The sequence below is a fragment of the Bombus impatiens genome, unplaced genomic scaffold, assembly GCF_000188095.3.
Source record: "Bombus impatiens unplaced genomic scaffold, BIMP_2.2 scf_1293, whole genome shotgun sequence".
Taxonomy (NCBI): Eukaryota; Metazoa; Arthropoda; class Insecta; order Hymenoptera; family Apidae; genus Bombus; species Bombus impatiens.
This window is the reverse complement of record NT_177712.1, coordinates 209,088-233,931: the sequence shown is the minus strand read 5'-3', so window position 1 is coordinate 233,931 and position 24,844 is coordinate 209,088. Positions and strand designations below refer to the sequence as shown.

The following is a 24,844-nucleotide window of genomic DNA, read 5'->3' as shown; positions in this document are numbered from 1 at the left end:
TAAGACCGATTCCTCGATTCTTGCTACCTTTGTAGACGATTAGCAATTCCGTTTCAAGCTCTATCAGCTGAATTTATGAATTCACTTAGGTATTTTTGAAGCAATGAATATCGGTAGGTACAAACGATTTTCGCGATTTTCATTTTCTTATTATGGTTAAAGGGCAAGCAATTTTTGGTCTCGATAGTTAGGTAACATTGTATTAGATAATTTTGTTAGATATTTAGAAGGTTTGTTATGTACTCGGAAAGTTTTCTGCTGGTTATTTAACTCTGCTACGGTTTTCAAATTTTTACGACCCAACCTTCTTCCGATAAACAAAGAAACTTTTAATGTTCGAAAACTTTCTTTTGCATGGAGTTCAGACGATAAATAGCGCACTTTGACGATGATTCTTTTATAGTTTTTGGAAGCTTAAGACATATTGTAAGGCTAGGAAAACGTCTTAGTCTTAGAATACAGAACATAGAATATACAATATAAAATATATAAAATAAAGTCGATGTAACTATTACTTAGACTAATTATTATCCTTTCAATTTCTCAAATTCTATTTCTTTATTTAAGCTTCTTTTCGAATAACAGCGATTCCTGTCCTTTATTTAATTTTAAAACCGAAACTACTTGTTTTATTTCAAAGGCACTAATAGAAAAAAACAATAAAATAAGTCTTTAGAATAAAAATATAATAACGAACGACAAGTGAAAAATTATTTGATAAATTACTCACGGCAATAGAAAAAAGATCAAGATTCTAAAGTTTGCGTATTTGAATCACGAACACGCAACAAATGTGTGTTCAAACTTTTTGACGCGATTCAACCATAAATGTAGCTGTGCGCGCAGAATAACTGACGCTATGTATATGAAGTCACTTTTATTACTATCAGACAAACTTTACGATTATGCTTTACGCATAAAGGGATCTTCTAAATAACTGTATCACGAAAGGCTGGCATTCTTACCGTAGGCTGTGTCGACGTATGAACGCCTGAAAGCACCGCTATTGGACGGCTACCTATAACAGAAAAACGATAAACATTTATGGAGACAAATAGCATCGTTTAATATCAAAATTCTGAGCCACGTATTTAATGATAGAATTACTACGGAAGTATAGAAAATTAAAGAATAATCTTTAAAAATCTTTAAAAAAGTAAAATGAAAGATGGATCTCTATTAAAAAAGTGCAAACTTGGGAAAATTCTTATATCCATGTGAATCCCTTTGGTAATCATTTTTTATTAGAATATAAAGCTAAACAAAAATTAAACGTTATGGTATGGTATATTGTGATCGCCAGGGTAAAACACATAAGACTGTAATGGCATTCAACGAGTTAAGAAAATTTCTTAAACAATACGTTTCATCATTCTACTCTTTCTTTATTCTCATAAGAATCAGTAAATCACAAATCTCTTTAATTCCATTTTACTTCGACCCATTCTATTCGATCATCTTTTTAGTTCCATTTTATTTCAAGCCCATCCTATTCTTTTTCGTTTTGCAATTCCATCATACTCATCTATTACTTTCTCAATTTCTAATCTTAACGCGATTCTATTCTATTACATTCTACCTTAATCGGTTCTACCACGATCAGCGTAATTCAGATTCTGAAATTTTCTCCATAATCGACCGCGTGCTACATTCATTCCGACGTATGCTGCGTTACGCGCACCATCAACGCGCGATTCTCGAAGAGGGATCGCGATTTCATGTCCACGAATTCACGGGATTGCGGGCTAAAAGTGTCGGGGAAAATGAAAACTTCCAAGGAAATCCATAACGACGGGAAAGATTACTCCGGCTAAAAGTTTCTTTACCAGCCGTACGTATTTCTCTATCATCCTTAATAAACCACTAGTATATCACGAAGGATGCATTACACAAGGGAGGGAGGTGAGGGGTTAATGGCCGGTGAAATTGCGATCGTAACACGACATGAACATCGTCGTTGCACGGTCTATGTTCCCGTTGCCCCTTCGTCGACGAGCAAACATAAATCATGACGGCGGACCATTCTTACTCGGCTTTGTCGCCATTCTTCCATCGAAAGAAACAGATGCTCAGTTCGAGAGGTTTCAATCGAGGAATTTCCGAAACCGAGCAAGAAGAAGTAGATTCTACAACTGTGGAAATGGTAAATTACCGTGTACAGACGATTTATATATATCGGATTGTAATAAATTAGAGATAATAGTTATTCAACATTGTTTGATCAATAAGTTCTTCAATTTTTCTCCACGTTTCTTCTTATTGGTGAATTCGCACATTCACCGACGATCTGCTTTTTATTGCCTACAAAGTTGACAAATAATCCTCGTACAGTAGCCGTCTCTATATTGTGTAAGGTGTATGTGATATGAATCGTAGTGAAATATTTGCTCTTGATATTGTGTCTTTTAGCCGGCAAAAATATAAAATATTTTAGTATCACATATCGTATAGCTTGCGAAATCTGTTCTTTCTCGATAACAGACATTTTAGCAATGATACATCCGGTATTGGTTCATCGAACTTTCAGCTAATAAAGAAACACGTTTTTATAAATTGATAAACGTTCTAACGAATTATCGAAGATTATAATAAAAGTTACAAAATTACTCTGTTATTCCTTCTACTGTGATTTTACCACGCTAAAACTCCTCGATGTACGCTTCGGAGTATCCGAACGATATTAATTTCCTGGATAAAAATGATCCTGTTTATCCAGGATCGTTCTTTCACAGCACGGCGATCGACATTTAACCAAGAACCGATCTCGTTTCGTGCTACGAAACCGTGGGGGATAATCGAATTAGCCTCGACCGACAAATTCATTTACCTTTCGAATGATTTCGAGCCGCGCGTATAAACGTAGGCGGAAGTAATTAAAAATGAAACAGGATATCGACGCGTCTCGCGTATTTGCAGGTTCACTTGATACTTTAATAATGTATCCGGGCACAAGCGCGTGGACGCCGTTTCTCTCGCCCAGCTACATATTTATCAGTCGAAAAAGGGTATGAAAGTTTCATGAGTATTCCCGAGGATCGAATCGAGCGATATTTATTTTTTTCTGCAGCAAATAACACCGGCTAAGCTACTGATGGATGTCAAAGAGAATTCGCGAGAGAATTCTAAACAATTTCATTTTGTATTTCTAAAAGAGCAGAAAGTTACGAATAAATGCATTGCTGTTTCATTTCAAAAGAATGACAAGGGTTGTCGTGTCTACGTAAAACTGATCGGGACAATTTTTACGAACGTTTTAAATATAGTTTATTTATCCTACAGTTCTAAAATTTCTTATCTCTCCGTGATTCAATAAAAGGATTAGGATAAATTAATTCGTGTTCTATTTTAACGAAAGGATAAAGGTTATCGCGATATAAAATCTATTTAACCAGCCTTTTACAAATATTTTAAATACTTTACTTATTCCATCGTTCTACACCTTCTTATGCTCTCGACTAAAAATTTGTACATCTGTGTCTTTAACAGTCTTGATCGTGTTATATGGCAAAACGGATTGACAGTAAAATATTAGAGAACGAAGATTTATAGGACTAATAAAAATTTCTATGTTAAACAAATATTGGTCATTGTAGTTCAACCACTGCGATGAGTAGAAGAAAAAGTGACTACCTCTAATTTCCTCTTTTCCCTTCATTTCTCCAGCATTACTATCTATTCTCCTTTTCCTTTCTGTCCTCCACCTTTTCTTTTCTTCTCCTTTTTTTGTTCTCCCTTTCTCTCTTCTTTTCCCTCCTACCAATAAAAAAATAGAAGGGCAAAGGTATTTTAATGAAAATATTTTCCACCGCTGTGGCAAATGCTACAAAATATTACAAATTCCGGTCCTAAAACTCCCCTAGTATCCTAAAGCATTCTAAAATCCGTGCGCTTCGAATCCGACACGCGACACATCCTCATCCTCGATAAACGGGAAGTAAGCCTATATTTATTCTACGAACAAAAGAGAGAGAGAAAGAGAGAGAGAGAGAGAAATAGAGAAAAGGATACTACGATTCAAATCGAACCACTCTCGATACTCGAGCTGAGTTTATATTCAAGAACATGCATGCGCAATTCTACTCGCCTCGGTACACCGTGTGCCATACTGCGTTGTGGATAACGCGTATCCTCGGCCACCGATCGATATTTTTCATTTTCTTTTACATCTCCCTCGAAAATGTGCTTTTAGAAAGGGCCGAGACCCGAACATTCTTTATCAGATGCCAGACACTCGCACTTGAATATGGGGATTCCATCATACAGAAGATACGGCATCACAAGTTTTATGTGAATGTTAATGCGTAGAGGTTGATCCTTTTCTTCGATTCCTATACGTAGAATACGAATCTTGTGGGAAATATAGAATTGTTATATCTGAAGGGTAAGATATAAAAATATAAAGAATTGTGGTTCACTCTATGTGTATCCTATGACGGAATTTTATGTCAATATTTTTCAAGGTACATCATAACTACGCAACGTATAAGATTATTATATATTTATTGTATTTATATTTATGAGAAATTCTATTATATTCATTACATCATGTAAAATCTTGATCACAGTGAAGATGATTGGTAAATATGCTAAAATATATCATAGAATATTTAGTAGAATATTCAAGTAAAAGTTGTCTAATTTACTATGATAGAATAATGAATTTAATCGTCTTTAGTAATTATTCTATCGTCTCTGGCAATCATTATCATCATACTTACGTATTAATAATTTCAGTAGCAAGTATCGTTACGTGGTGTCCTCGAGCATCTGCGACATTTAGTAACATATCAATCCCTACTCGTTACATTTATTAAGACAGTGGTAACTAAAACAGTATGCAACTTCCAAAAATGGAATTTTCACCCCTTTTCGCTTAAAGAAGCCTAGAATATTACTCTAAAAAAAGCTCTTCTCAATTAAAAGAAAATCTTAAAAAAAGCGCTCGAAAAAAAGGAGTCTCCCAATTAAAGAATATAAAACTTACACTAAAAAAGACCTTCTTCCTTCAATTAAAAAACCTAAAAAGACACACCGTCCAACTGACAAAGACGTCAAAAAAACCACTTCGACAAATATCTCGCTGGTTATGAAACTTCATAAAAAAAAGAGTCTGAAAACTGTAACCACAACTTTTAAAGTTCGCTGCTACACTAAATATCGATCGCTTTCAACAGGACAAAAATCTTGTCTTCAAGAGATGCATAATCCTTCAGAGTGATTCGCGATTCTACCTCTTTCAATCGTTCACCAAAGGACCAACTAAAGGGGAGCATAAAAATTGTGCTTCAATAATTTGAGGTCCCTGGGCGCTTTGAGGTCGAAGGCGGTCAATACGCTTTGAATCCTGTCTCCTTAATCTCCAGAACGACGTTATTTCGAGGTCAAAGTCCAACTGGATCGACACAATACTCCAACTTTCTCGAAGTTGCAGTTTCCGTCTCCCTATCATCCTTCGTTCTAAAATCTAGAGTCTACAGCTCGAAAGATCGATGGCGAATTAGACGCTGAAATTCGACACTTCTGAGCAACTGTTCTAAATTCCCGCGAGATCGCTCCGTATAGATTTGCAGTCGCTATATCGTTCCAATAAATCTTCCCGGTAGAGAATTTTATAACGCTCAATGACGATAGAAATATGTATTTGGTCCGTCTATAAGCTTAGAGATGTTTGTACAAGTCACGTCGACTTAATGCTTCGAGAAATAGAAAGATTTGTTGAATAGATTGATAGATTGATATACGACGAGATGGAAGTTCTGCCGAACAGTTATTTCAAAAATGGAGGAACTTAGAGAGAATGGGGTATTTTGTTAATATTTTATGTAAAAAGATAGATTTCTCTAAATTTGTTATCCAAAAATATAAAATTCCTCCATTTACACTATCGACCATTTCCTCTAGTCATAATAATTGCTCAGATAGTCTATAAACACGTCCACTGTGAGAGCAATTTTAAGGAGAATTCTCATCTCTTCCATATGGACACTGATAAGAGAAAACACGTGTCGAACATTCTTTTAAGAACTACCGTACATCAAAGTTTGTTTCTTTAAAATAAAATCATATATTTCAAGAGATGAACGAAAAATGTGTATCTTGTACTTAAAACACCTTCAACGTCTATTTGCTTAGGTATTCCAGTGACGCATGACCAACTTAGACCTTTCAATGAAATAATATAGGCCATTTATAGAGTAACCATTCTCGTTAAATCGATTCGAAAAACTCATACACACCTTGAGAAAGAAAACAGTGTACATATATTCAACGTTTCTCATCAGTGAACACTTTACATTGATTCAACGAAGAATAGGGCGTCGACTAATGGCTGCTCTCAGGTGTTAAGAGGCAAGCGATCGAGGTAACGGTTTTACAATATATTTGCTCGCGACGGGGCCTCTCTGCTGATTCTGTTGACTGAACGAGGAGGATTTTAATGCCTTTTCAGAGAAGCCAGCAGCTGCTTTGCTTTACACGTGATTATGCACGCGTTGAAACGGTTTGCTGCTATCGCTCCTCTTTTTGTTCTTACCGCTTCGATTAATATCATCAGAAGGGAACATAAGACTGAACGTAAACGTAAAAGAAACGAAAAAAAATCGAGCCAGAACGATCGGTTTAAAAATAAACAAGAGCGCAAGACCCGGTAAGAGGAGGAGACCTCTCTTTGCTGAAATTAAAGTGTTCTCGTTCGCCAGGAGGAAGAAGTAAAAATATTCCACCACGAAGAATGTTAAATAGAACAACGAGTGTAGGTATGAAACGCTCGCAAAACATTTGCATTTCGAACGGCTGCAAATGTCTGACATTTCGCGTTTCGAGAACGACTCGACGTTATTGAACGTGAGTAAATAAAACAAGTAGAGTAGTAACTGGCCGGGAGAAAAGGATACGTCTGATATAAAGATCTTTCTCGTTACGTGACAAAGTAGCCATAAGCTTTCTGTGTTTTTGTTTGTTGCGAAATTTTCTCATTTCTGTGCATTTTTTGCATTTTATTTATTTAATTTTCTTTGAAACTAAACGTAGCGGGAACATTAGTATGCAGCGAAACAGCAGGGGTCTGTATGGCTTAAAACAGATGAATATTTCGTGTTTAAAAAAAACTATTTTAATCCTCTAGGACGAACGGCCAAATGCGGCGTTCCACGGGAAAAATGAGAACTCGCTGAGTTTGGAAAAAATGAAGCTGTTGAAGGTATGGAATAACGAAAACTGGTAAAACGTAAGCCAGATTCGTTGGAGTTTAGGCTGAATCGCGTGGCACATTAATATAAATGAGAATCTATCTCTACATCTCGTTGTATGTATATAATTCGAGCTGTTTGATAAACTATCAACATATTTCATTTTTTTGTTATATTATTTTATCCATTTGTCTATTTTCCATCACATAAGAATATACACTACTTGCCATAAGTATGTAGACATTTTTAACAATACCTAATTGTTACTAAGGATATCTCAATTAATAACAAACTATCAACCAGCATTATGTGGTATTACATTAAAATGAAATACATGATTTGCAAAAATATCACAGAGTTTAGATATTGTTGGAATCAATTACAGTCGTCTTTCGATCAATCTGGAAGATCATTTCCACGTTATCTATAGTTTCACAACCATATGATCTGAATATGATAAACTTCTTAATTAAAAAAGCTGCTTCACGATGCAACTGCTTGACGCTTATGTATGCCAATATTGTGATTGCATATTAACTGTAAAAATTAACTTTAATCGTGTTCCATCATTTTATGATACTTTGTGATTTTCTATGTGTAATTTTATAACTAATCTATACATATGTATGTACTGGCAAAAATAAGCAGGTGTCCATATACTTCTGGGCGAAGGCGTACATTTTCACGAAGAGAAACTTTATCGCAGAATTGAAGTAACGATATATGTATTCCAGTTGTTCCTGTTTTCATAGTCTTTCCTGATATGTCCGATCAATAAAGGCCCCATTCTCCTAGAAAATCTAGCGAGCATCGAAGACATTAGGCGAACCAACGTGAAATACGTGGAGGAAACGCGACACTCCGGACACTCTAATAAAATATTCGATACTTTGCATAGTGAAAACTTCTATCCGAACTGTCGTTCCGAATTTCTCTCCCGAGTGAAACTAACTAGAGCACTCGGAAACAGGCTCACCGTCGAAGAGACGACTCGTCGAGACACACAGCCAATGATCGTTTGTGAGTAGAAAAACACTCTCTTTCACAATCTTTAATTTACAATTAAAACGATAACGCGAGGAATCAAGTGGATAGACCACTCTGGAAACTGCGTACGTCAAACGTTATTTTCACTGCTTTTACAAATATAATAAATACTTATTTTTCGCCAAGTTCCTCCGACCCTTCAAATATTCATTTCTCTCCTATTAACTTTCTTCAAAATTATCTCGTTTTTCTTCTGTTATTTCAATGATACTTTCCTCGAAATCATACTAATTTCCTCTTGTTAATCGTAGGAAAGCAGTCACGCTACTTCGTTTCCTTCGTTCTCCTTCTTACAAAAATATTACAATGGAAACTCACCCTGTTGCACCATGATTCACTCACCACGTTGATGTACATTTCCAGAATTTATGTCCTTCCATTTCGACCATACTTCTCTCGAAATCATTTCACTTTGCTACACTTCCCTACAGATCGTTCTACTGTACGCTCACAGTCCCATTTTTTTTTAACTAAATTCTTTTCCGCCGAACCAAAGAGCACTCACAATGTTCTATCGCGACTCGTTAAAACGTCTGACCGTTCAAAAGTCAACAAACGCGCTCGTGCTTCTTCCCCGAGGTAGAAGCTCGCCCTGCCGCCTCATAATTAACCAAACTTGTTGATGCCACGAGGAGAAAAGCGCGACTCTCCCCAGTTTTAAGGAACGAGTCAACGAGCCGTCTTGGATGCGTTGCTGGCAATTAATAGCGGAAGGGAAAGCGGCGTGCAGCCAGAGGCTCTCGAATGAACGTCGGTTCTCTTTCCTTTTCTCTACACGATGGTGGTTTCAGTAAACTCGATGAGAATCCAACGCTCGAATCGTCGCGGTTGAAGCCTTTGGACGTTCTAGCGTCGACGAATGACGAAGCTCGCGTGAAGTAGACGACGGTTGTTAGAAGAGCGTTCTCATGGAAGGGGATTCGATGTTTTATGCATGGCTCGTGTATACGGCGCGGATGGAAAATTGAAATTTGATCGCGATAGCGTTTATTCTATTTCGTCCTTTACCTCGTGCTTATGAGAGAATTTGATTTAACATGTAGTACAGCGAGGATGGATTTTATGAACTTTGGTGGATCATAGAACAGAGAGTAAGGGTAAAAATTTGAGTGACAATATGTAATTGTTGGCAATTCAATGGAATCGCGAATGTAAAAGATGGTTGTTTAAAGAGTGAAGAATTTTGCCCGTAGAAATCTCGGCTCTTTCTTTCCGTTGTATTTTTATCGCTATACGAATTTTCTGTGATATTGGGATCGTCGTATATCTGTCAATTTCATTAATTTTTGCAATAACAATTATTAGTCCAATTCCCTGTACGTTATCTGTATTAACTAAGTATTATAATATATAAGTACATCGTAATAATTGATTCTAAAGCGCTGACCCTTAAATTATTCAATGGCATTAATGGAAAATTGATGAGGACGCATCGTGCGTGAAATATTTCGTAAATGTATTAATATTTTTTCAAAAGATTAATAAATATCCAAGTGTAAGTACGTACCTGGACAACTTTTACGTTTCTATATTGTATCTCGAATTAATCGAATTAAAATCGAATTTTAATCGAATTAAAAATAGTACGAGATAACGTTCTTTTTCGAAAATAAGGCGATGTATGTATTACTCTCTTTTGAATTAATTTATATTAATTCTAATAGGAAAATCATACGTAGCTACCTAAAAAGTAACGTAGAATTAAGCGACTGACCACAACTGCATGCAGACTACTGGCTGTCACGCTGCAGGTGATGCCTGACCACAAACGGTCAAAACTACTGGATGCGTACCACAATATATCGGGTTAAACGTCCATCCAAACGACACTTATTCTATTTATTATAATTCTAGTATCGACAAAATTGTTATATATTCTATAATATTATCATACTATTATGAGATAATTATGACATTTCGTTTCACCAATGAACAAAAGATAAGCGAAAATATACCTTTATCGTGAAATCTATTTCTACGATATATCGTGTTACAAATAGATTTTCCTAATAGATAACGCAAGAGTAATAACGCAAAAGATTTTTATATCAAGGTCCACTTGATTCAGTTTGTGTAATTATTACACGAGATAACAATTTGAAAGTCGTTCTGTACTTGCAATGCTTCAAAGAACAAGAAACGTATTTTTAAATTCTATGTTATAAAACGGAGAAAGATTAAATCTCTCGAAATAGAAGTGGTTAAATTCAAGAGTAAACGCATGTTTTCTTATTTATAAACGAATGTTTTAAGGGCGCAGCGCTACAAATTCTTAAAATTCGATTACAGTGAATTAACGGTATCAAATGAAACGTTGTCCCTCCGAACTGAAGCGAATCGAAACACAAACGAATGGACCATCTACCGCGAAGGAAACAAAACTCTGTGTGGAATGCAGCTCATTATAAAATACGTTGCACGGTCAGCGAGGAAAACAGAGAAACAGTTCGCAGAAAAAGAAATTGTAGCATAATTTAATTAAACCCTTGTAACTCGGTTTTCCGGCGAGTTTCAGACATGCGAGAACTCATAGAATTTAGGATGAAACTGTGCGACGAGGGATTCCAGTCTACGGCGAGGCCTTCGCAATTATTCTTGTCAGGCCGTTTCTCCAAAACTTGCCACTTCTTCTTCGAGCACGAGCGCGCAAAATGTAGTAAAAAATGAAGAAGCGATAGAGATTGCTGAAGACAAGGGAGAAAGGAGGAAGAAAAGAAAGAAGAGTTAAGAAGGCGCACGAGAAAAAAGAAGTTAGGGAATGTTAAAAAGAGTTAGCCTCAACTTCGCCGCAATCTAATTTCTCGCCATTAAACTTGTAAAATGTTGTTCAACCCTCGAGTCTCCGATACCATCGAAGTATCCTTCCCCCGCCCCTCTTCCATCGAGTGAATATTGCAATTCACCTGCGCCTGCGACGGCCAGGATTCGCTTTCTCTGTTGGACTAAACCGTGGAATTGGCTCCCGCCTTGCAAACTGTCCAATCAGATTTATGCAGATTCGTGGATCAATTTGAACAGGGTGTAGCGACATTATTCCAAATGGAATATGATTCTATATCGAGGTCTTAGAATTTAGATTAGTGTCGTCTAGCAAAGCCTTATTACTACGATATTTTACTGGTATTCAGAAAAGTAAAAAGAAAAGTACAGTAACATCGTGAGCCAATGATATTGAACGATAATAACATTTTTTGCGATTTAATTTTAAACAGATTTGGACAATGAGGATGATAATCGGGCGTACAGTGGTAGCGAGCTTGATTGTAATGTGAGAATTAATAATTGTTTAGAACGAAAATTTCTGTTCTTGAAAGGGAAAACGGATGAGAAAGAGGATAATCGAAAGAAAACAGATAGTCAAGGTAGAAAAAAATGGAAGAATAATGAACCGTAGAAGAGCAAAACTTAACGATCCAATCAGCAATAATTGAATCATGTAATTATAATAAAATGGTTTGATGCATGTTTCTAAAGAATTTTAATCTTAGAAAAGAAATAATAATAAAACACAGCAAATGTTGATATAGGTTCAAGAATAAAGAAAAAAAGCGACGAACTCGCAAATAAAATGCAGGAAAGTTTAAGACCAATATACATAGGTTCAGGTTTGATATCCGCGCGTATTTTTATGACACATACTATGCGCTATCGTGATAGCTTCCTAGTGCACAACAACCGTCGTGAATTCATTTTTATATTCTTTTTACGAGACTCGTTAAACTGTTAATTTCATATGTTCCCGATTACAATGTTGCGGAAGTTTGATTACTGTGCAAAGAATCAGCAGGAATTGGCGCTAATTGGAAGAAAGATCTCGTGGCAATTTAATCGAGTCATTTCTCTGATCGAGTGATGTCGCTTCCAATTAAAATCTCGTCCGAGCTTTCTATGATCATAGACCATGAGAACGTGAATTATTGGAACAGAAGAATGTTTATTCGATTGCATAGCACACAAGGAAACACTGAAAAGTGCTCTTTCTTTCATCGAGAATTGCTTCAAATATTCTTTGTTTGGGTTAAAAAGAGTCAAATTTTGCTCGTTTTTAAGGATTTCATACTTGTAAAATATTTAAATTATAATTGAAAACTTTAGCCATTCAAAGTTCCTGAAACATTTCTGCAACTCCTTCGATTTCATCCCTATACTTCACAAGAGGAAACAAAAAAGATAGACGAATAATGCGGGCTCATAGTTATATATTGGACAAAAAGTTTCTGTCCCAGAACACGATGCTTCTCATCAAGAATTTGCCAAACTATATTAGTCCTAGAACACTGAACAATTTTCCACGCTTTCTGTCAAAAAGCTACTATCATTTTCGACAGCAAATCCCGCCTAATCATTCACAAATTTCCACAGGAGAGCTACTCCTCAATTTCCAACGTTGCATCATTCTCTTTGCATTCAGCGATTCGCTAGCACTATAACATCAATCGAATTACTATAACAGGGAGAATAGACGAAAATTCCAAGATACAGCAGAGCGAAAGCGACGAGAGACTGCTTCAGATGCATTCACACTCGCAGGTCGCGAGCTACTTCGTTGCTTTTACGCGACCCTCTGTGTATTCGGAACATTTGTAGCAGATAAACTGCAGACAAGAGTTGACAAGAGAGACAAGAGGCTACGCTAGACTTTCTCCCGAAAGCTTTGAGCTCGACTAATGCCGTATCCTCTCTTCCTGTCTCTCTCTCTCTTTCTTTGTCGTTCTCTGTTAGAGCTACGCTTTTGAGGTGTTCATTGTCACCAGTTGAATTTCTTCCTCGACACCAGTTTGCTTGGAACTGAATTATCCGGGCTAATGGTGGAATTAACCCCGAGATGTGCTCGAGATACATTCGACATGTGTGCGGTATACCTAAGATATTCTTTCTTTTAAACTTGAGATATCTATGCAACATGATATAATATGATAGAATGAATGTAACTGGTTGTAGAATCTTGTTCGTCATAGTATCTGGTCGACTCAACGTATATACATATATTGAAATATGATAATAATAGTAATAATATACAAACAAGTATATAACAGTAATATACAATGGGCATAAAAATTATTTTAACAATTTATAAAATTCTGCTTCATCGGCTAAGTTTCATAAATCAAGTTTGTATATGTAAGCTAGTCTTTTTTTTTAAACTTCTCTTACTCTTGGTGAAAAAAGAAGCTGCTTAAGATACTTTGGAAGTAACATCATGATTCGATATAAACTTTTGTGACCTTCAGTAGCAGTTTAATTGGAGATCAGGTTAAAATGAGTTATTAATCTCGAGCGAATGAATGAATCTGCAAGAAACATGTTGAAGAAAAATAAAAAAATAAAAAAAAAAAAGAAAGAAACAGCCTGGTAGAAGTTTGCGACTACGTCGGCCTGTTACGTCCCCTCCGTACAATCGGTTTTCTCTCGTAAAAATTCATGAACATTGTGGTGCGCCAGTTGGTACTAACATCGTCGTTGGAAAGCTGTCCCTCTCATTATCAACACTCCTGAGATTTTTATCTTCGTAAATGTATTCAACATTCTCCCTTATACAAGCAAGTACATGTTTGTAGTAAAATAAAAACAAAGAGAAAATACCTTGTACAAACATTAGCATAACATTGTTAAGCATTTTAAAACCTTGCAACGTGTATCTTGCAAAAATCTCAGCCAGAAACTATTTAAATTTTATGCAAATGTCCATCTAAAATTCCATGGAAACATTACCATTCGCAATCTAACTAAATTAAAAATTCAATCAAATTTCCAATTTTTATCAAAATCTGTTAACGTTCATTCTCCTCAAATATTCAAATTTCGTACCCACGTGATCATAAAACATTGCCTTTTCACATCACTATTCAAAAACTACATTCCTAGAATAGTATCTAACTTTTCTCGAAATTAATAAAGAAGATAGCCATTTTAGATTTGAACTTTGCACGACGATTATTAGGTGGCGTATTTTTGCGGTTCTTCAAGTTGTCAACATGTTTTGCTTCGACATTTTGCAAACATCCCAATCACAAACATGCTATTAAAAACGCAATTAAAAGCCGAAGAACCACGAATGTGTAATCAATTATCTTTATTGAAAATTTCTAGAAAGAAAAAAATATACAAAGAAATACATATTAAAAACTAAAGTAGAGCATTACGAACGTTGATTTTATACCAAGTTTTAAGCTAAGAAATTATTTAAATACAGCGGGTAGCTGTCTGTTGGAAATTGCGAAGACACCGTAGCGGCACTGAACGTTGTCGAAACGCAATTAAGATTGTTAAAAACGGGTTACATGGGGTAAATCGAGTCAAAAATCCCGGGACGGAGGATCGTGGAAGACATCGCAGGCCGTACAACGGGGAAGAGGAATTTTATTGCGCCGTTGTGTCTCGCTTTATGCAATTACGAGTCGTTGCTGGGCCATCGTGAAAACACGTCGTTCATCTTGTCGTGCCCGCGCATACTCTCCCTCCTCGATGCTCTCGTATAACCCGAGAGTTGTTTTTGTACACATTTTAGACGTTAGAGAACCGCCAGAGAAAATTGAGATCCTGTTTGATCGTCGTTATTAATATTTTTTTTATTAACGAAAAAGAAAGCGCAGCTTCATAAGGGAATGAGCAGACCTCGTTGATATTTTTGTCAAATAAAGTAAATACAACAGTACTACGATTGCCTTAGTTTCTACCGTGTTACGTATAATCAGACACTATGATTCGATATGATTGTCAAAAGATTAAAAAGAATGGATATTGAATAAAAAAAGAAAAGAAAAAAAGAAAAATACAAATAAATTGCAGAAAGTGATTTGTACAAAACAGAATCGATTTGTTGTAATTATGAAGAGCCAAGTCAATCTAAATCCAGACGTGGATCTCGCAAATCTCATACAAGACTCATGGAATCAAAGAACAGATTCGACTGTTCCTATGGTGAAAAAGGGAAGGGGGCGGGCTTGATTAAATTTCTAACTACAGAGCATTCGAATTTCGATTGCCGCGATATGCAGTTCATCGGCCAGCTATTTCCGAGCGAGGGTCAAACGTTGGAGAACGACCAGCAGCCGAACGATTTAAGGCCGCGAAATGAATTTACCTCGCCGATCGACGATTCTGCGGCGATCGTTTGTTTTCTCTAATTTACAAAGCGACCAGTCGATTTCCAGTCGACGATAACCCGTTTCGTTGGTCGGTTTTCAGCGTCGGTCTAGAATAATGAAAGGAAACAATAGCGAGTGCGTGGTGGACAAAAGGAAGAGGAAAAAAAAGGAGGGGGAACAAAAGAAGAGGAGAACCAAGAACGAAAGAAGACCGCGGAATAAAAGGGGGAAACGAAAGCTAGAAGGTAAATGCGGATAAATATGGACGAAAAGGAGGAAAAGAGAGCGTGCGGGCCGAATGGAACCGACAGAAAGAAGCTGATCAAGCTGCAGCGTATAATTTAGCTCTTTCAGAAAGCTCGTTAACACTAGAAGCTTCCCGTTTGCTCCTGTTAGGCGTGTCTTTTTATACCTTTTAAAGAATCGTTGGAGATCTGTTTTCCGTTGCGTTGGATGAGATGGAAATATATTTGATGAAGCAAAATGAAAAAAATTACAGATGATAATATTTGTTTGGAAAAGATGGTCTAATGAATCATTTCGATTTAGGTAGCGTTTTTAACAATAGTAGGTTAGTCATCTTATATTTAGGTACGTTATAATATTAGATGGTAAATAACCAATCACAGTGATTGATCATATTATACGTTAAATAAAAATTTACGTATACCATACATCTGTATATAATTGTAGGTACTTATTTGTACTTGTATCGTATTTGAAACTCTAACGCAGATATATTTGTGCAGATTACGAACGAAGAATCGCTATTGCACTTGATTTGACAAGATCCTTATAATTTCTGATAATTTCACTCGCTGATCATCTATTCCCTATGATTACCTCGCGTGCAATATCGTTTAGGCTTGACAAAACTGTGAATGGCATACAGGTTACTTGGTGGCCAAGCAACACCATCTGTTTACGCGAGTAAATCCCCCTGTACACGATACAATGTCCCATCTCTGCCTACTAGAATGAGGAATTATGCGTCAAGGAGGTTTCACGCTTGTCCATTATCCACGTGATTACCATGGACTTAATTCCATGCCTTTACTCGCGGACAGGAAAATTTCCACGGAGCTTAGAGAACACGAGCCGTCGGCATATTAGATCATACTTAATATGTTAAGCGGATTCTGTGAAAGAAAATGTCCTCTTAGAAATATTTCACTTAAAACTTGAAACGGCTCTTAAAATGTACATAGATGTTACAAGATATTTATTGAAAGCATACATTTCGCAAAGACCACCGAAGTATTTATTTCATCGGTCAATTATTAATAACTATATTAATAAGCCGCAACAACTGGAAAGCAGTTTTAGCACCAATTATATATTAGTGTTGTGTACTCATTTTTCACCAAGAGCATCTATGTTCGCAATGAAACGTTTTACAACCACTATATACATTTTCGTATTAATTTCAAATTGTATCGTTGCAATAACGATACTCGTATCTCATTACACTGCTAACGAAATTTCAGAAAGTTTCATGTGATGTACATAACATATTCATAGAAATTTGCTGTATTAAGTGTTCAGATAGCCTCTCGCGAGCCTCCGTATATATCAATCTAATATTTCTCATGCAATAGCCATCTACCAAACAACGAAAGCTACGAGAAAGAAGAAAAAAAAAAAAGATTGCCTCGTATGATCCATGTCCAAGAAGCACCAAACAAAGTGATTCACGACACCACGATAAATAATACCCTCAGCTTGAAAAGGAACTCTTTCGTTTGACCAACAACCAAAGTATGGCCTAACCTTTCCAAAAGAAAATTAATGGTTTCTCCCGGCGAAACACACGGGTATCTTCACCGAGAGAAATCTAAAGCTGTCTCTTATGGAGAAAGAGAGAGAAAGAATCGTGAAGACAGCTCCTTTATGCGTTGATCGAGTTTCTGTGAAATCGGAAGAGCTTCAATGGGTATTATTACGGCGTAAGAGGAACGTAGACCGTAACGACGGTAATTCTAGCGGTCGATAAGCGATTGTGGCGACCTTAAAGAAAGGAAGATAAGCAACACGTGAAAAATCTTTTCGCGTTCACGTGCCGTGAGACGCGCCCACTCTTATCGCGGAAACTTTCGAAGAAGAATCAACCGAAACCCGTGGTTCTTATCGCTGGTTAGGCCAAGCGAAACGATGGAGAAATTGAAGGTTTCTGTTCGAGTTCCAAATACAGACTTGGATTTATTCCCTGGTTTTTGTAAAAGGGTGTTATGCTTGGTAGACGTATTCTTAAACAAGTATTAGCTTGTAAGTATTTTTACATATTTTATATATATAATTATAGAATATAGGAAAGAATAACTTTAGCTCTTTGACTGCGACAAGCTCCCACACGTTTCTTAATATATACGAAAGGTGCATACATAATATACGCCTGCTAAATCTGACCTGACCAAACACGTAATATTCTTCCAATTTAATGAGTTGCAAAAATTTCGAATGGTTCGAATGAATCGGTACTGTGTAAAAAGATTTTCTATTTAAATAAATGTGTATCTTATTAATATTCGAGAATCCGATACAAAATCTCCGTCGAATATGTGACAAGCTAGACTTCAACTATATATTTTCGGTTCCTTTGTGCTGCGAAATTGGTCGACATTCTTTAGAAGTTTTTCACGTTCGCGCGCTACACACATTTTGTTTGAACGTAATCTGAAATATCCTTCCCTATACTAAATCCCTTGAGTGTCTTTCAATCTACTTGAATGCACAACGAAAAAAAATATTCCACAGAATTTTCTTTCGTCAGTTGCACGCGCCAAACGTTCTTTTCGTTTTGTCTTTCTCCGTCCCTATTTTTCATTTACTTTTTGCATTTTAAAAACTAACGTTCTCACAGTGGTGTTTCCTCTGTTAAACCGTGCCGATACGCGCGAGTACTGTGATTCTTTTAGTTAACAATCAACGGATCGACTGTACCATGAAATTCGAAAAATTTAGATAAAAGTTGTAATTATTTCATTCGTTAGAGAACTATCGTGCAACTATCCATCTAGTCCGCGATTCTCGGTTCGTTTTGAAGCAACGATTTTTACCGATACTGAACTTTTTACAAAAAAAAGTTCTGCGTGCACATAGCGTATGTAAATCGAAATGGAATTTGTTTAGAATACGAATAAAAACGTAGGACAATGGAATACTAATGTAGAGAATATTATATGCCTTAAGTGATGGGATATTAAAAGCGAAACGCACGCTGAAATGTAATAGAATTATACGGAAATATAAATAACCAAGAAGCTCTTTGGAATATTTAGATATTAATTCTCTATGAATTCTCATGACTTGGAGACCACAAACTTCGCTCTTCCGCCTTTTAAATTTTCTTTTACCTGCTTTTTACTAGATTGGGGGCTTTTTATGCATTTATAGGAAATTTAAAATTGCATTTAAGATTTTAAAATTATACGTGACAAAATATGAAAAGTGTAGTACTTATAATATTCAATGAATGAAATGAGTTTCCACTTAGATTCCAGATAGATTTATTTAATTAGGTTTATAAGAATGCAAATTTGCATAAAAATTCGCAGTCTACCTATTACAAATTATAATTTTATACCTATTATCAATATTTTATTATACTGACACCAAATGACCCACTTATAACAATTATTATTTTCGAAGCTTCAAATGGAATTTAAGAAAAATAGAAGGTCTATGATCAATTGCAACTGTTTCCTGTGATACACGAGCAAAATTCTAATAACAGAGTACTTAAAAAAGATCTATATCGGAAGATTTAAATCATCCCACATTATATTCTAAGTTTTAACTTATAAATGACGAGGACGAACAGTATGGAGTGCAAGGTGGAACCCCGATACATCCAGGAAATCAGTACGCAACTGCACTTCCGATTTCGCGGAGTTTCTGCTTCCGAATCCCGGAAATCGCAACCACGCCACCTCTTCCGGCCCGTTCGTTAACAGCAAATCTTCTGGTGGTGCAGGCTCGCGTGAAACCGTTCGTGCAGCCTTCCCGATACGCTGCCGGAATTGGTAAGTAGGCTGTTAGCGCAATACGAAAATATATGCGACGGTTTGCAGAGGCCGGGCAGAATCCATTGCGACACCAGTCGGTCGAAGAAAGAAAAAAAGCCTTAATTATAGCGATTTAAAAGTCCGTCTGGAAACTACGACCAACTTTCTTCTTCATTCGGAATTCAGCTAATATTGGATTGTTGTGTGGACCAAGGTCCGCTTTAAATTACTCAACAGAGTTGCTTTGAAAAATTACACGACTTCGTCCAACACTTAGACACTTGCGAAATGGCAAAGATACAAACACTTAGAGTTTGGGACTGACGACGAGTTGAAGTGTTTTTGGATTTGTTGATGGACGATGTTTCGATTCATGAAAATTTATGAAGAAAGTTGAAATGTTTTTATTCGGTAGACGATAAAAGATAGTCGGGCCCGCGTAAGTGCATAAAAGTCAATTAAAGAAGTTGTGCATCATGTAGAGGCCAGAAAGGTTTTAGAGTGCGACTAACGGAACTTAAAGCCAAATGTAAATTTTTTATTTCGGCTCCGTTTGTCCAGGACGTGTATTATACCTTTGTCGGTAAATTTCTCATCAACTATTATCTAACAACTTCTAAGAAAAACATATACATCGCTATTTGAAGTTTAGGATCATCTGATCTTACATTTAAAAATATTAGAAGCATTCTAACTATGATACGTAAAGAATAATTAATAACGTTATACATTTTTTTCTCGACATTTTCTCAAAAGGTGCAACGCTGTTTAGGCATTCAATTGGTATTCCGTTTGTGCGTGGTGTTTTCTATGCTGCCTGGAAATACGTTCGAACGAAAATTTGAATTCCAAAGACGAATATTAAAATGGTATGAGGTGCATCCGTGTGACGAACCCATCACCCCAACGACAACGATGTTTTCCCTCCTTTTTGACGAAAGATATCTAGTTCAAAAATCGATGATACTACTATCGAACTCGAAATTTATACAGAACTTGCCATAGTAGAATTTAAAAAATGCTAAAACAGTAGAAATCACTGAAAAATATACGCTATTCAAAAGTTTCGAAATCAACACAAATTATTAATCAAATCTTTTGATTCTAGGTTATATATTAATGTTTCGTTAAAATATGTGTCCCCGAAACATTAATTTATTTTCAATTTTATTTTCTATTCGAGATTCTCATATAAAATTACATACTTTTAATTGTACCATCTTATAGAATCAACAATTTTTCAGAGAAACAAACAGTACTAATCCAGTATTCTTGAGTACTCCTTTTAGTATTCTAGTACCTTTGAATCTATTTAGACACAAACTTTATTTTCCAGTATCTTGAAAACATTCTAGTCTAAGAATCTATTGGATAATGAAATGAAGATGTCAGTAAATAAGTCTGAATTTTTTTCAGAATTTTCGAAAGCCTATAATATGAAGAAAAATTTGAAGTAGACAAAATGATAACTCAAATTTACTAAGATGTTGGGGGGAAAAATAGGGTACTACGAAGGAAGGGTTAAAAAAGTTGATGGGCCAAAGAAGTTAATTGCGCATGACATAAATTGTGTTTAGAGGAAAAAAGAGGAATTAAAAGGCTTTCGCCTAAATAGGTTGTCGGATGAAATGAAAAAAAAGGAGTGCACCAGGAACGGATAAAAGGAACTGGGTTAGATTAGGTCAGTCGTAACGAGCGGTAAAACAATGCTACGAGACCAGAGCTTGGACGGAACCCTTTGATTGTGCGTAGAAAATGTCGTCGATTCGGTTGCGCCTTTATCGATCAAATTTCTCTCGAGCGAGCCCCCAAGCATCGGAGGCCAAAGCGTTCGTACAACGTTCCTCCTCCTTCACCACCTCCAACCTCCTCCTCCACCTACTCCACCTTCTCGACTAGTCGTGCTTGTTTTCCTTTCACCGAGCGTATTTCAAACAGTACATAAAACCGTTATCAGAAACGTTTCTGCCACGTTTATGCTTGCGTTTCTCTCGTGAACTGATAAAAGACAAGTCTCGAAAAGCGTACCGTGCCGTTCTCACGTATTGTTGCTAGGATTTACGGCCGCATAATTGCACGACAATCTCTTGATTAACTCTTTAGAATTGCGAAGTGAAATTGGCACGGAAAATTGGCTCGATCCTGAGGATAGAAATGTTTAAAAATCGATTCCAGGTAAAATAATGATATTTCACAATCGTTCTTTATAATTTTGAAAATTTATAAACAAATAAATATTGCCTGGTTTTATCTCTCATAGAAAAGCTCTTATCTTATATAGAAAAGAAAAAATATTATTAAAACAATTAAGGAGTGTCATTAAATGAGCGACGACCGCACCGATAAATCACCACCATAACCAAGCGAAATCGGTGCTGTTGTTTCAATGGGACGACCGTAAATAACTGAAAATGATATCACACCGTTCGAGTCAGTAGTAATTCTAGCAATAAATCCGACAATGCCGCTTAACCAATCATCGTAAGCGTCGCCTAGGGAATTGAGGATTACGGTTAACGGCACGTGAGCAGCCAGCCAATCACGCGCGCCTAATATTTACCACGTACGTCGAACAGAGCGATTAAGAAACTTACGTTCGAACGGGGTTGTCGAGCCTTCCCTTTATTAGGCGACAGAATATTTTATCGTCTTCGTGAAATTCCCCCGGATTCTCCAGTTCCGTCACAATCAACAAGGCCGTCCTCCATAAACTCGAAACGCCACGCTAAGATTCGAGCAATTAAGAAATTCCGCGGGCAAAACGAAGCCCAATTCGACGAGCGAGAATTGCAAGCGTTGCGAATACGGCTTAAATTCGTACTACAAACCGCCATCGCATTTCACCGTGTTTTAGTGAATCGCATTTATCTTATATGCTACATCGTTGTCTCGTTTGAAATTTGATTTTACGACAGAAACGGTTTTTAAAAAGTAAAAAATGCCACAGTACAGTATAAAGTAAGAAACCTCGTTTATCCTTTAATCCTACGCTGTATATCATGGTTTTACGCATTTTGTGTACCGATAATCTGGTTTTCCAATAAATTTATGTTTTTACCACGCAAGAGAGAAACTTGTTAGTATGTAATAGCTTGTGAATATGAAAAAGCGTAATTTTAGGAGTCTCGTGATGTTTAAATAAGCGAGAAAGCGATACAGAGGGAAAAAGTAATTTGAACCGCGTAAAATAATCCTTTCAAGTTGGCCATGCTACACGTTTAATAATGGCGCACTTAATACGCGGCAATGGCCGTACCTGACGCGTGTATAAACTAACCACTCCGTTACGAGCGCGTCGTTAATTAGAAACTCGGTGAAAAAGAGAATACTTCCCAGGCAAAACTCGTGTGATCGGTAAACCAAACAGGACAAACGGGCGCTTTTATGGGATAAATTCAAGGATGCTAAATAGTTCGCTCACATTCCACTCCTATTCTACTCTAGGGAATTATCGAAATGCTCTTACAAACTTCCCAATATATTTTATATATATATAAAAGTTTTATATATTAAAAATCAATTTTATTCAATATTCAAATAATTTTATATGAAATAACGGACGATAAAAAAAAGAATGTCCCTTCCTATCGACAAAAAATATTGATTCCACGCGTTTCTTTCAACTGGAGTATACTCGAAGATTAACAACCTCATTAATGTCGTTAATTAATTTGAAGCATTGATGTCGTGTATCGAGAAGTATAAAAAAAAAAAAAAAAAAAAGAAAGAGGAAATGCAAAATCCAGGCACGATATACCAGCACGATATATGCACGGTATAATCAGAACACAACTGTATTTCTTAAAAACTTTCGAACGCTCGTTCTTTTCGCGGTATAAACACAAGGGCGTACCAAAGATTCCGTAACTAGGTTAACCCTGACAGAATTGAAGACGCTGGCACAACCAACGCCACACAGATTCGCAAAGCCGCGTAAGAAGTGACTTAAGCTCCCGTATTTACCCGCGAAACCGCTAGCGGAAGCAGAAAACGCAATACGAATATTTACGTAATTTGCCCTTTATGCCCGTCCACGCTGAGAGAACTTGGCGAGGACTGTTATCCTCGGTTGCTAAATTAGGTAGATTTAAGCGCTGCACAAGAGACTGCAAAACGAGACTACTTAACACGGAACGAAAAGTCTATCTTGAAACTGTTTTCGTTTTTTCCTACGTTGCATAAACATCAAAATCGGTCATATGCAACGCATATCTCATTTTTATGCAAGGACGGTTCGAAAATTCGTAACTAGGTTAATCTTGATAGGTATGGAATTCCCCTTGGGATTCCTACATCGGTAAAGCTAAGAGAACACCGATAGATCGATAATTTCACTCATCCGCATCGACCGAGTTATATTCACATCAGATTATGAACAGAATTCAATTAAACAGATGATCGCATAGTTAAAAACACAAGACAATCGTTCCAATCCACTTTGCTCTCGCCCGGCATTTCAAACGTGTCGCATTTTCGCGGCATAAACACGAGGGCGTTCCAAAAGCAACGCAACTAGGTTAACTCTACCATTCACAGCGATACGAACAGTCTCGAGCAAACACGAACGAAATTCACATAGAAAGAAAACAGAAATGTCGTCTACTCACCCGCGAAGCAGCTGATTGAGACTGACGACGACGACGTCGGCGGCGCCGATGACGATGGCGACGATGACAGGTTATAATCTTTGATTCCACCGTGATCGAGGATCCCTCTCGACAGATCGACAGCTCGAAATATCATACGCGACTGTGAAGAATCCTATGAAAAGAGGCGAGGACGCGATCCGTACCGCGTATCGACTCGATGACTAGGGAAATACCACTCACTGCACCGTTCGCCACGAGTGTGTACGATGAAACGAGAGACGGCCGTACGATGACAACGACGATGACGACGACGGCGACGACGAGCAAAGGGTAGAAAACGTTTCCCTGCTTCCACCACCGACACCGCCCTCGCGCCTCGCCACACTGATCGCAGTATTGCGCAAACGCGACGCCGCCTCGATTCTGCGCATGCGCACGCACCCTATCCCGCACCTGTTTCCAAGCTTTCGCAGCAAGACACGGAATTCACGAAACTTTCGGAAGCACATTACATTCCTGTTACAATGTTTCAAACGTGTTTCTGTCACTTTTACCAAACTCCTCTATGCTGTCAGACATCGAGCTTAAGGCATTATCGTTTGCGTGGCTTCAAAGTTCCAGCGGTCGATTAATTACAGTTAAATCGTACGATTTCGAGAGCGTACGACGTTTACGCTTTCAATTTTGTTGCATGAAATTTTTGTATTTTTCCACTTCTTATTGTTTCCTTTAATTACGATGCTCGTAGTTTCTATTCAAAGATTGGCAGATTATCCTTAATTAAATCTGACGAGAATTTTAAAAAGTGACGTTTTTCTGTTCTATTTCTTAGACTCGATAGCCACGAGAATGCAAATTAGGTGTAATTTGAAGTTAGCGCGCGCAATAGCGAAGCGCGTCGGTTTTGTTTGGTGTGTTACGATAGTATT

General features: G+C 37.0%; 1 protein-coding gene across 3 annotated transcripts in view; it reads right to left on the bottom strand.

Moving 5' to 3' along the window:
• Positions 1–24,309, bottom strand: part of LOC100746196 (acetylcholine receptor subunit alpha-like) — a 102,388-nt gene extending 78,079 nt beyond the window's left edge. For all 3 annotated transcript variants that reach the window (XM_024371414.2, XM_012392170.3, XM_003493779.4), the window contains exons 1-2: positions 23,934–24,309; positions 966–1,018 (exon numbers count right to left, since the gene is read on the bottom strand). The gene's annotated coding sequence lies outside the window, so the exon portion shown is untranslated. The remainder of the gene's footprint in view (positions 1–965; positions 1,019–23,933) is intronic.
• Between the last annotated feature and the right edge of the window lie 535 nt (positions 24,310–24,844).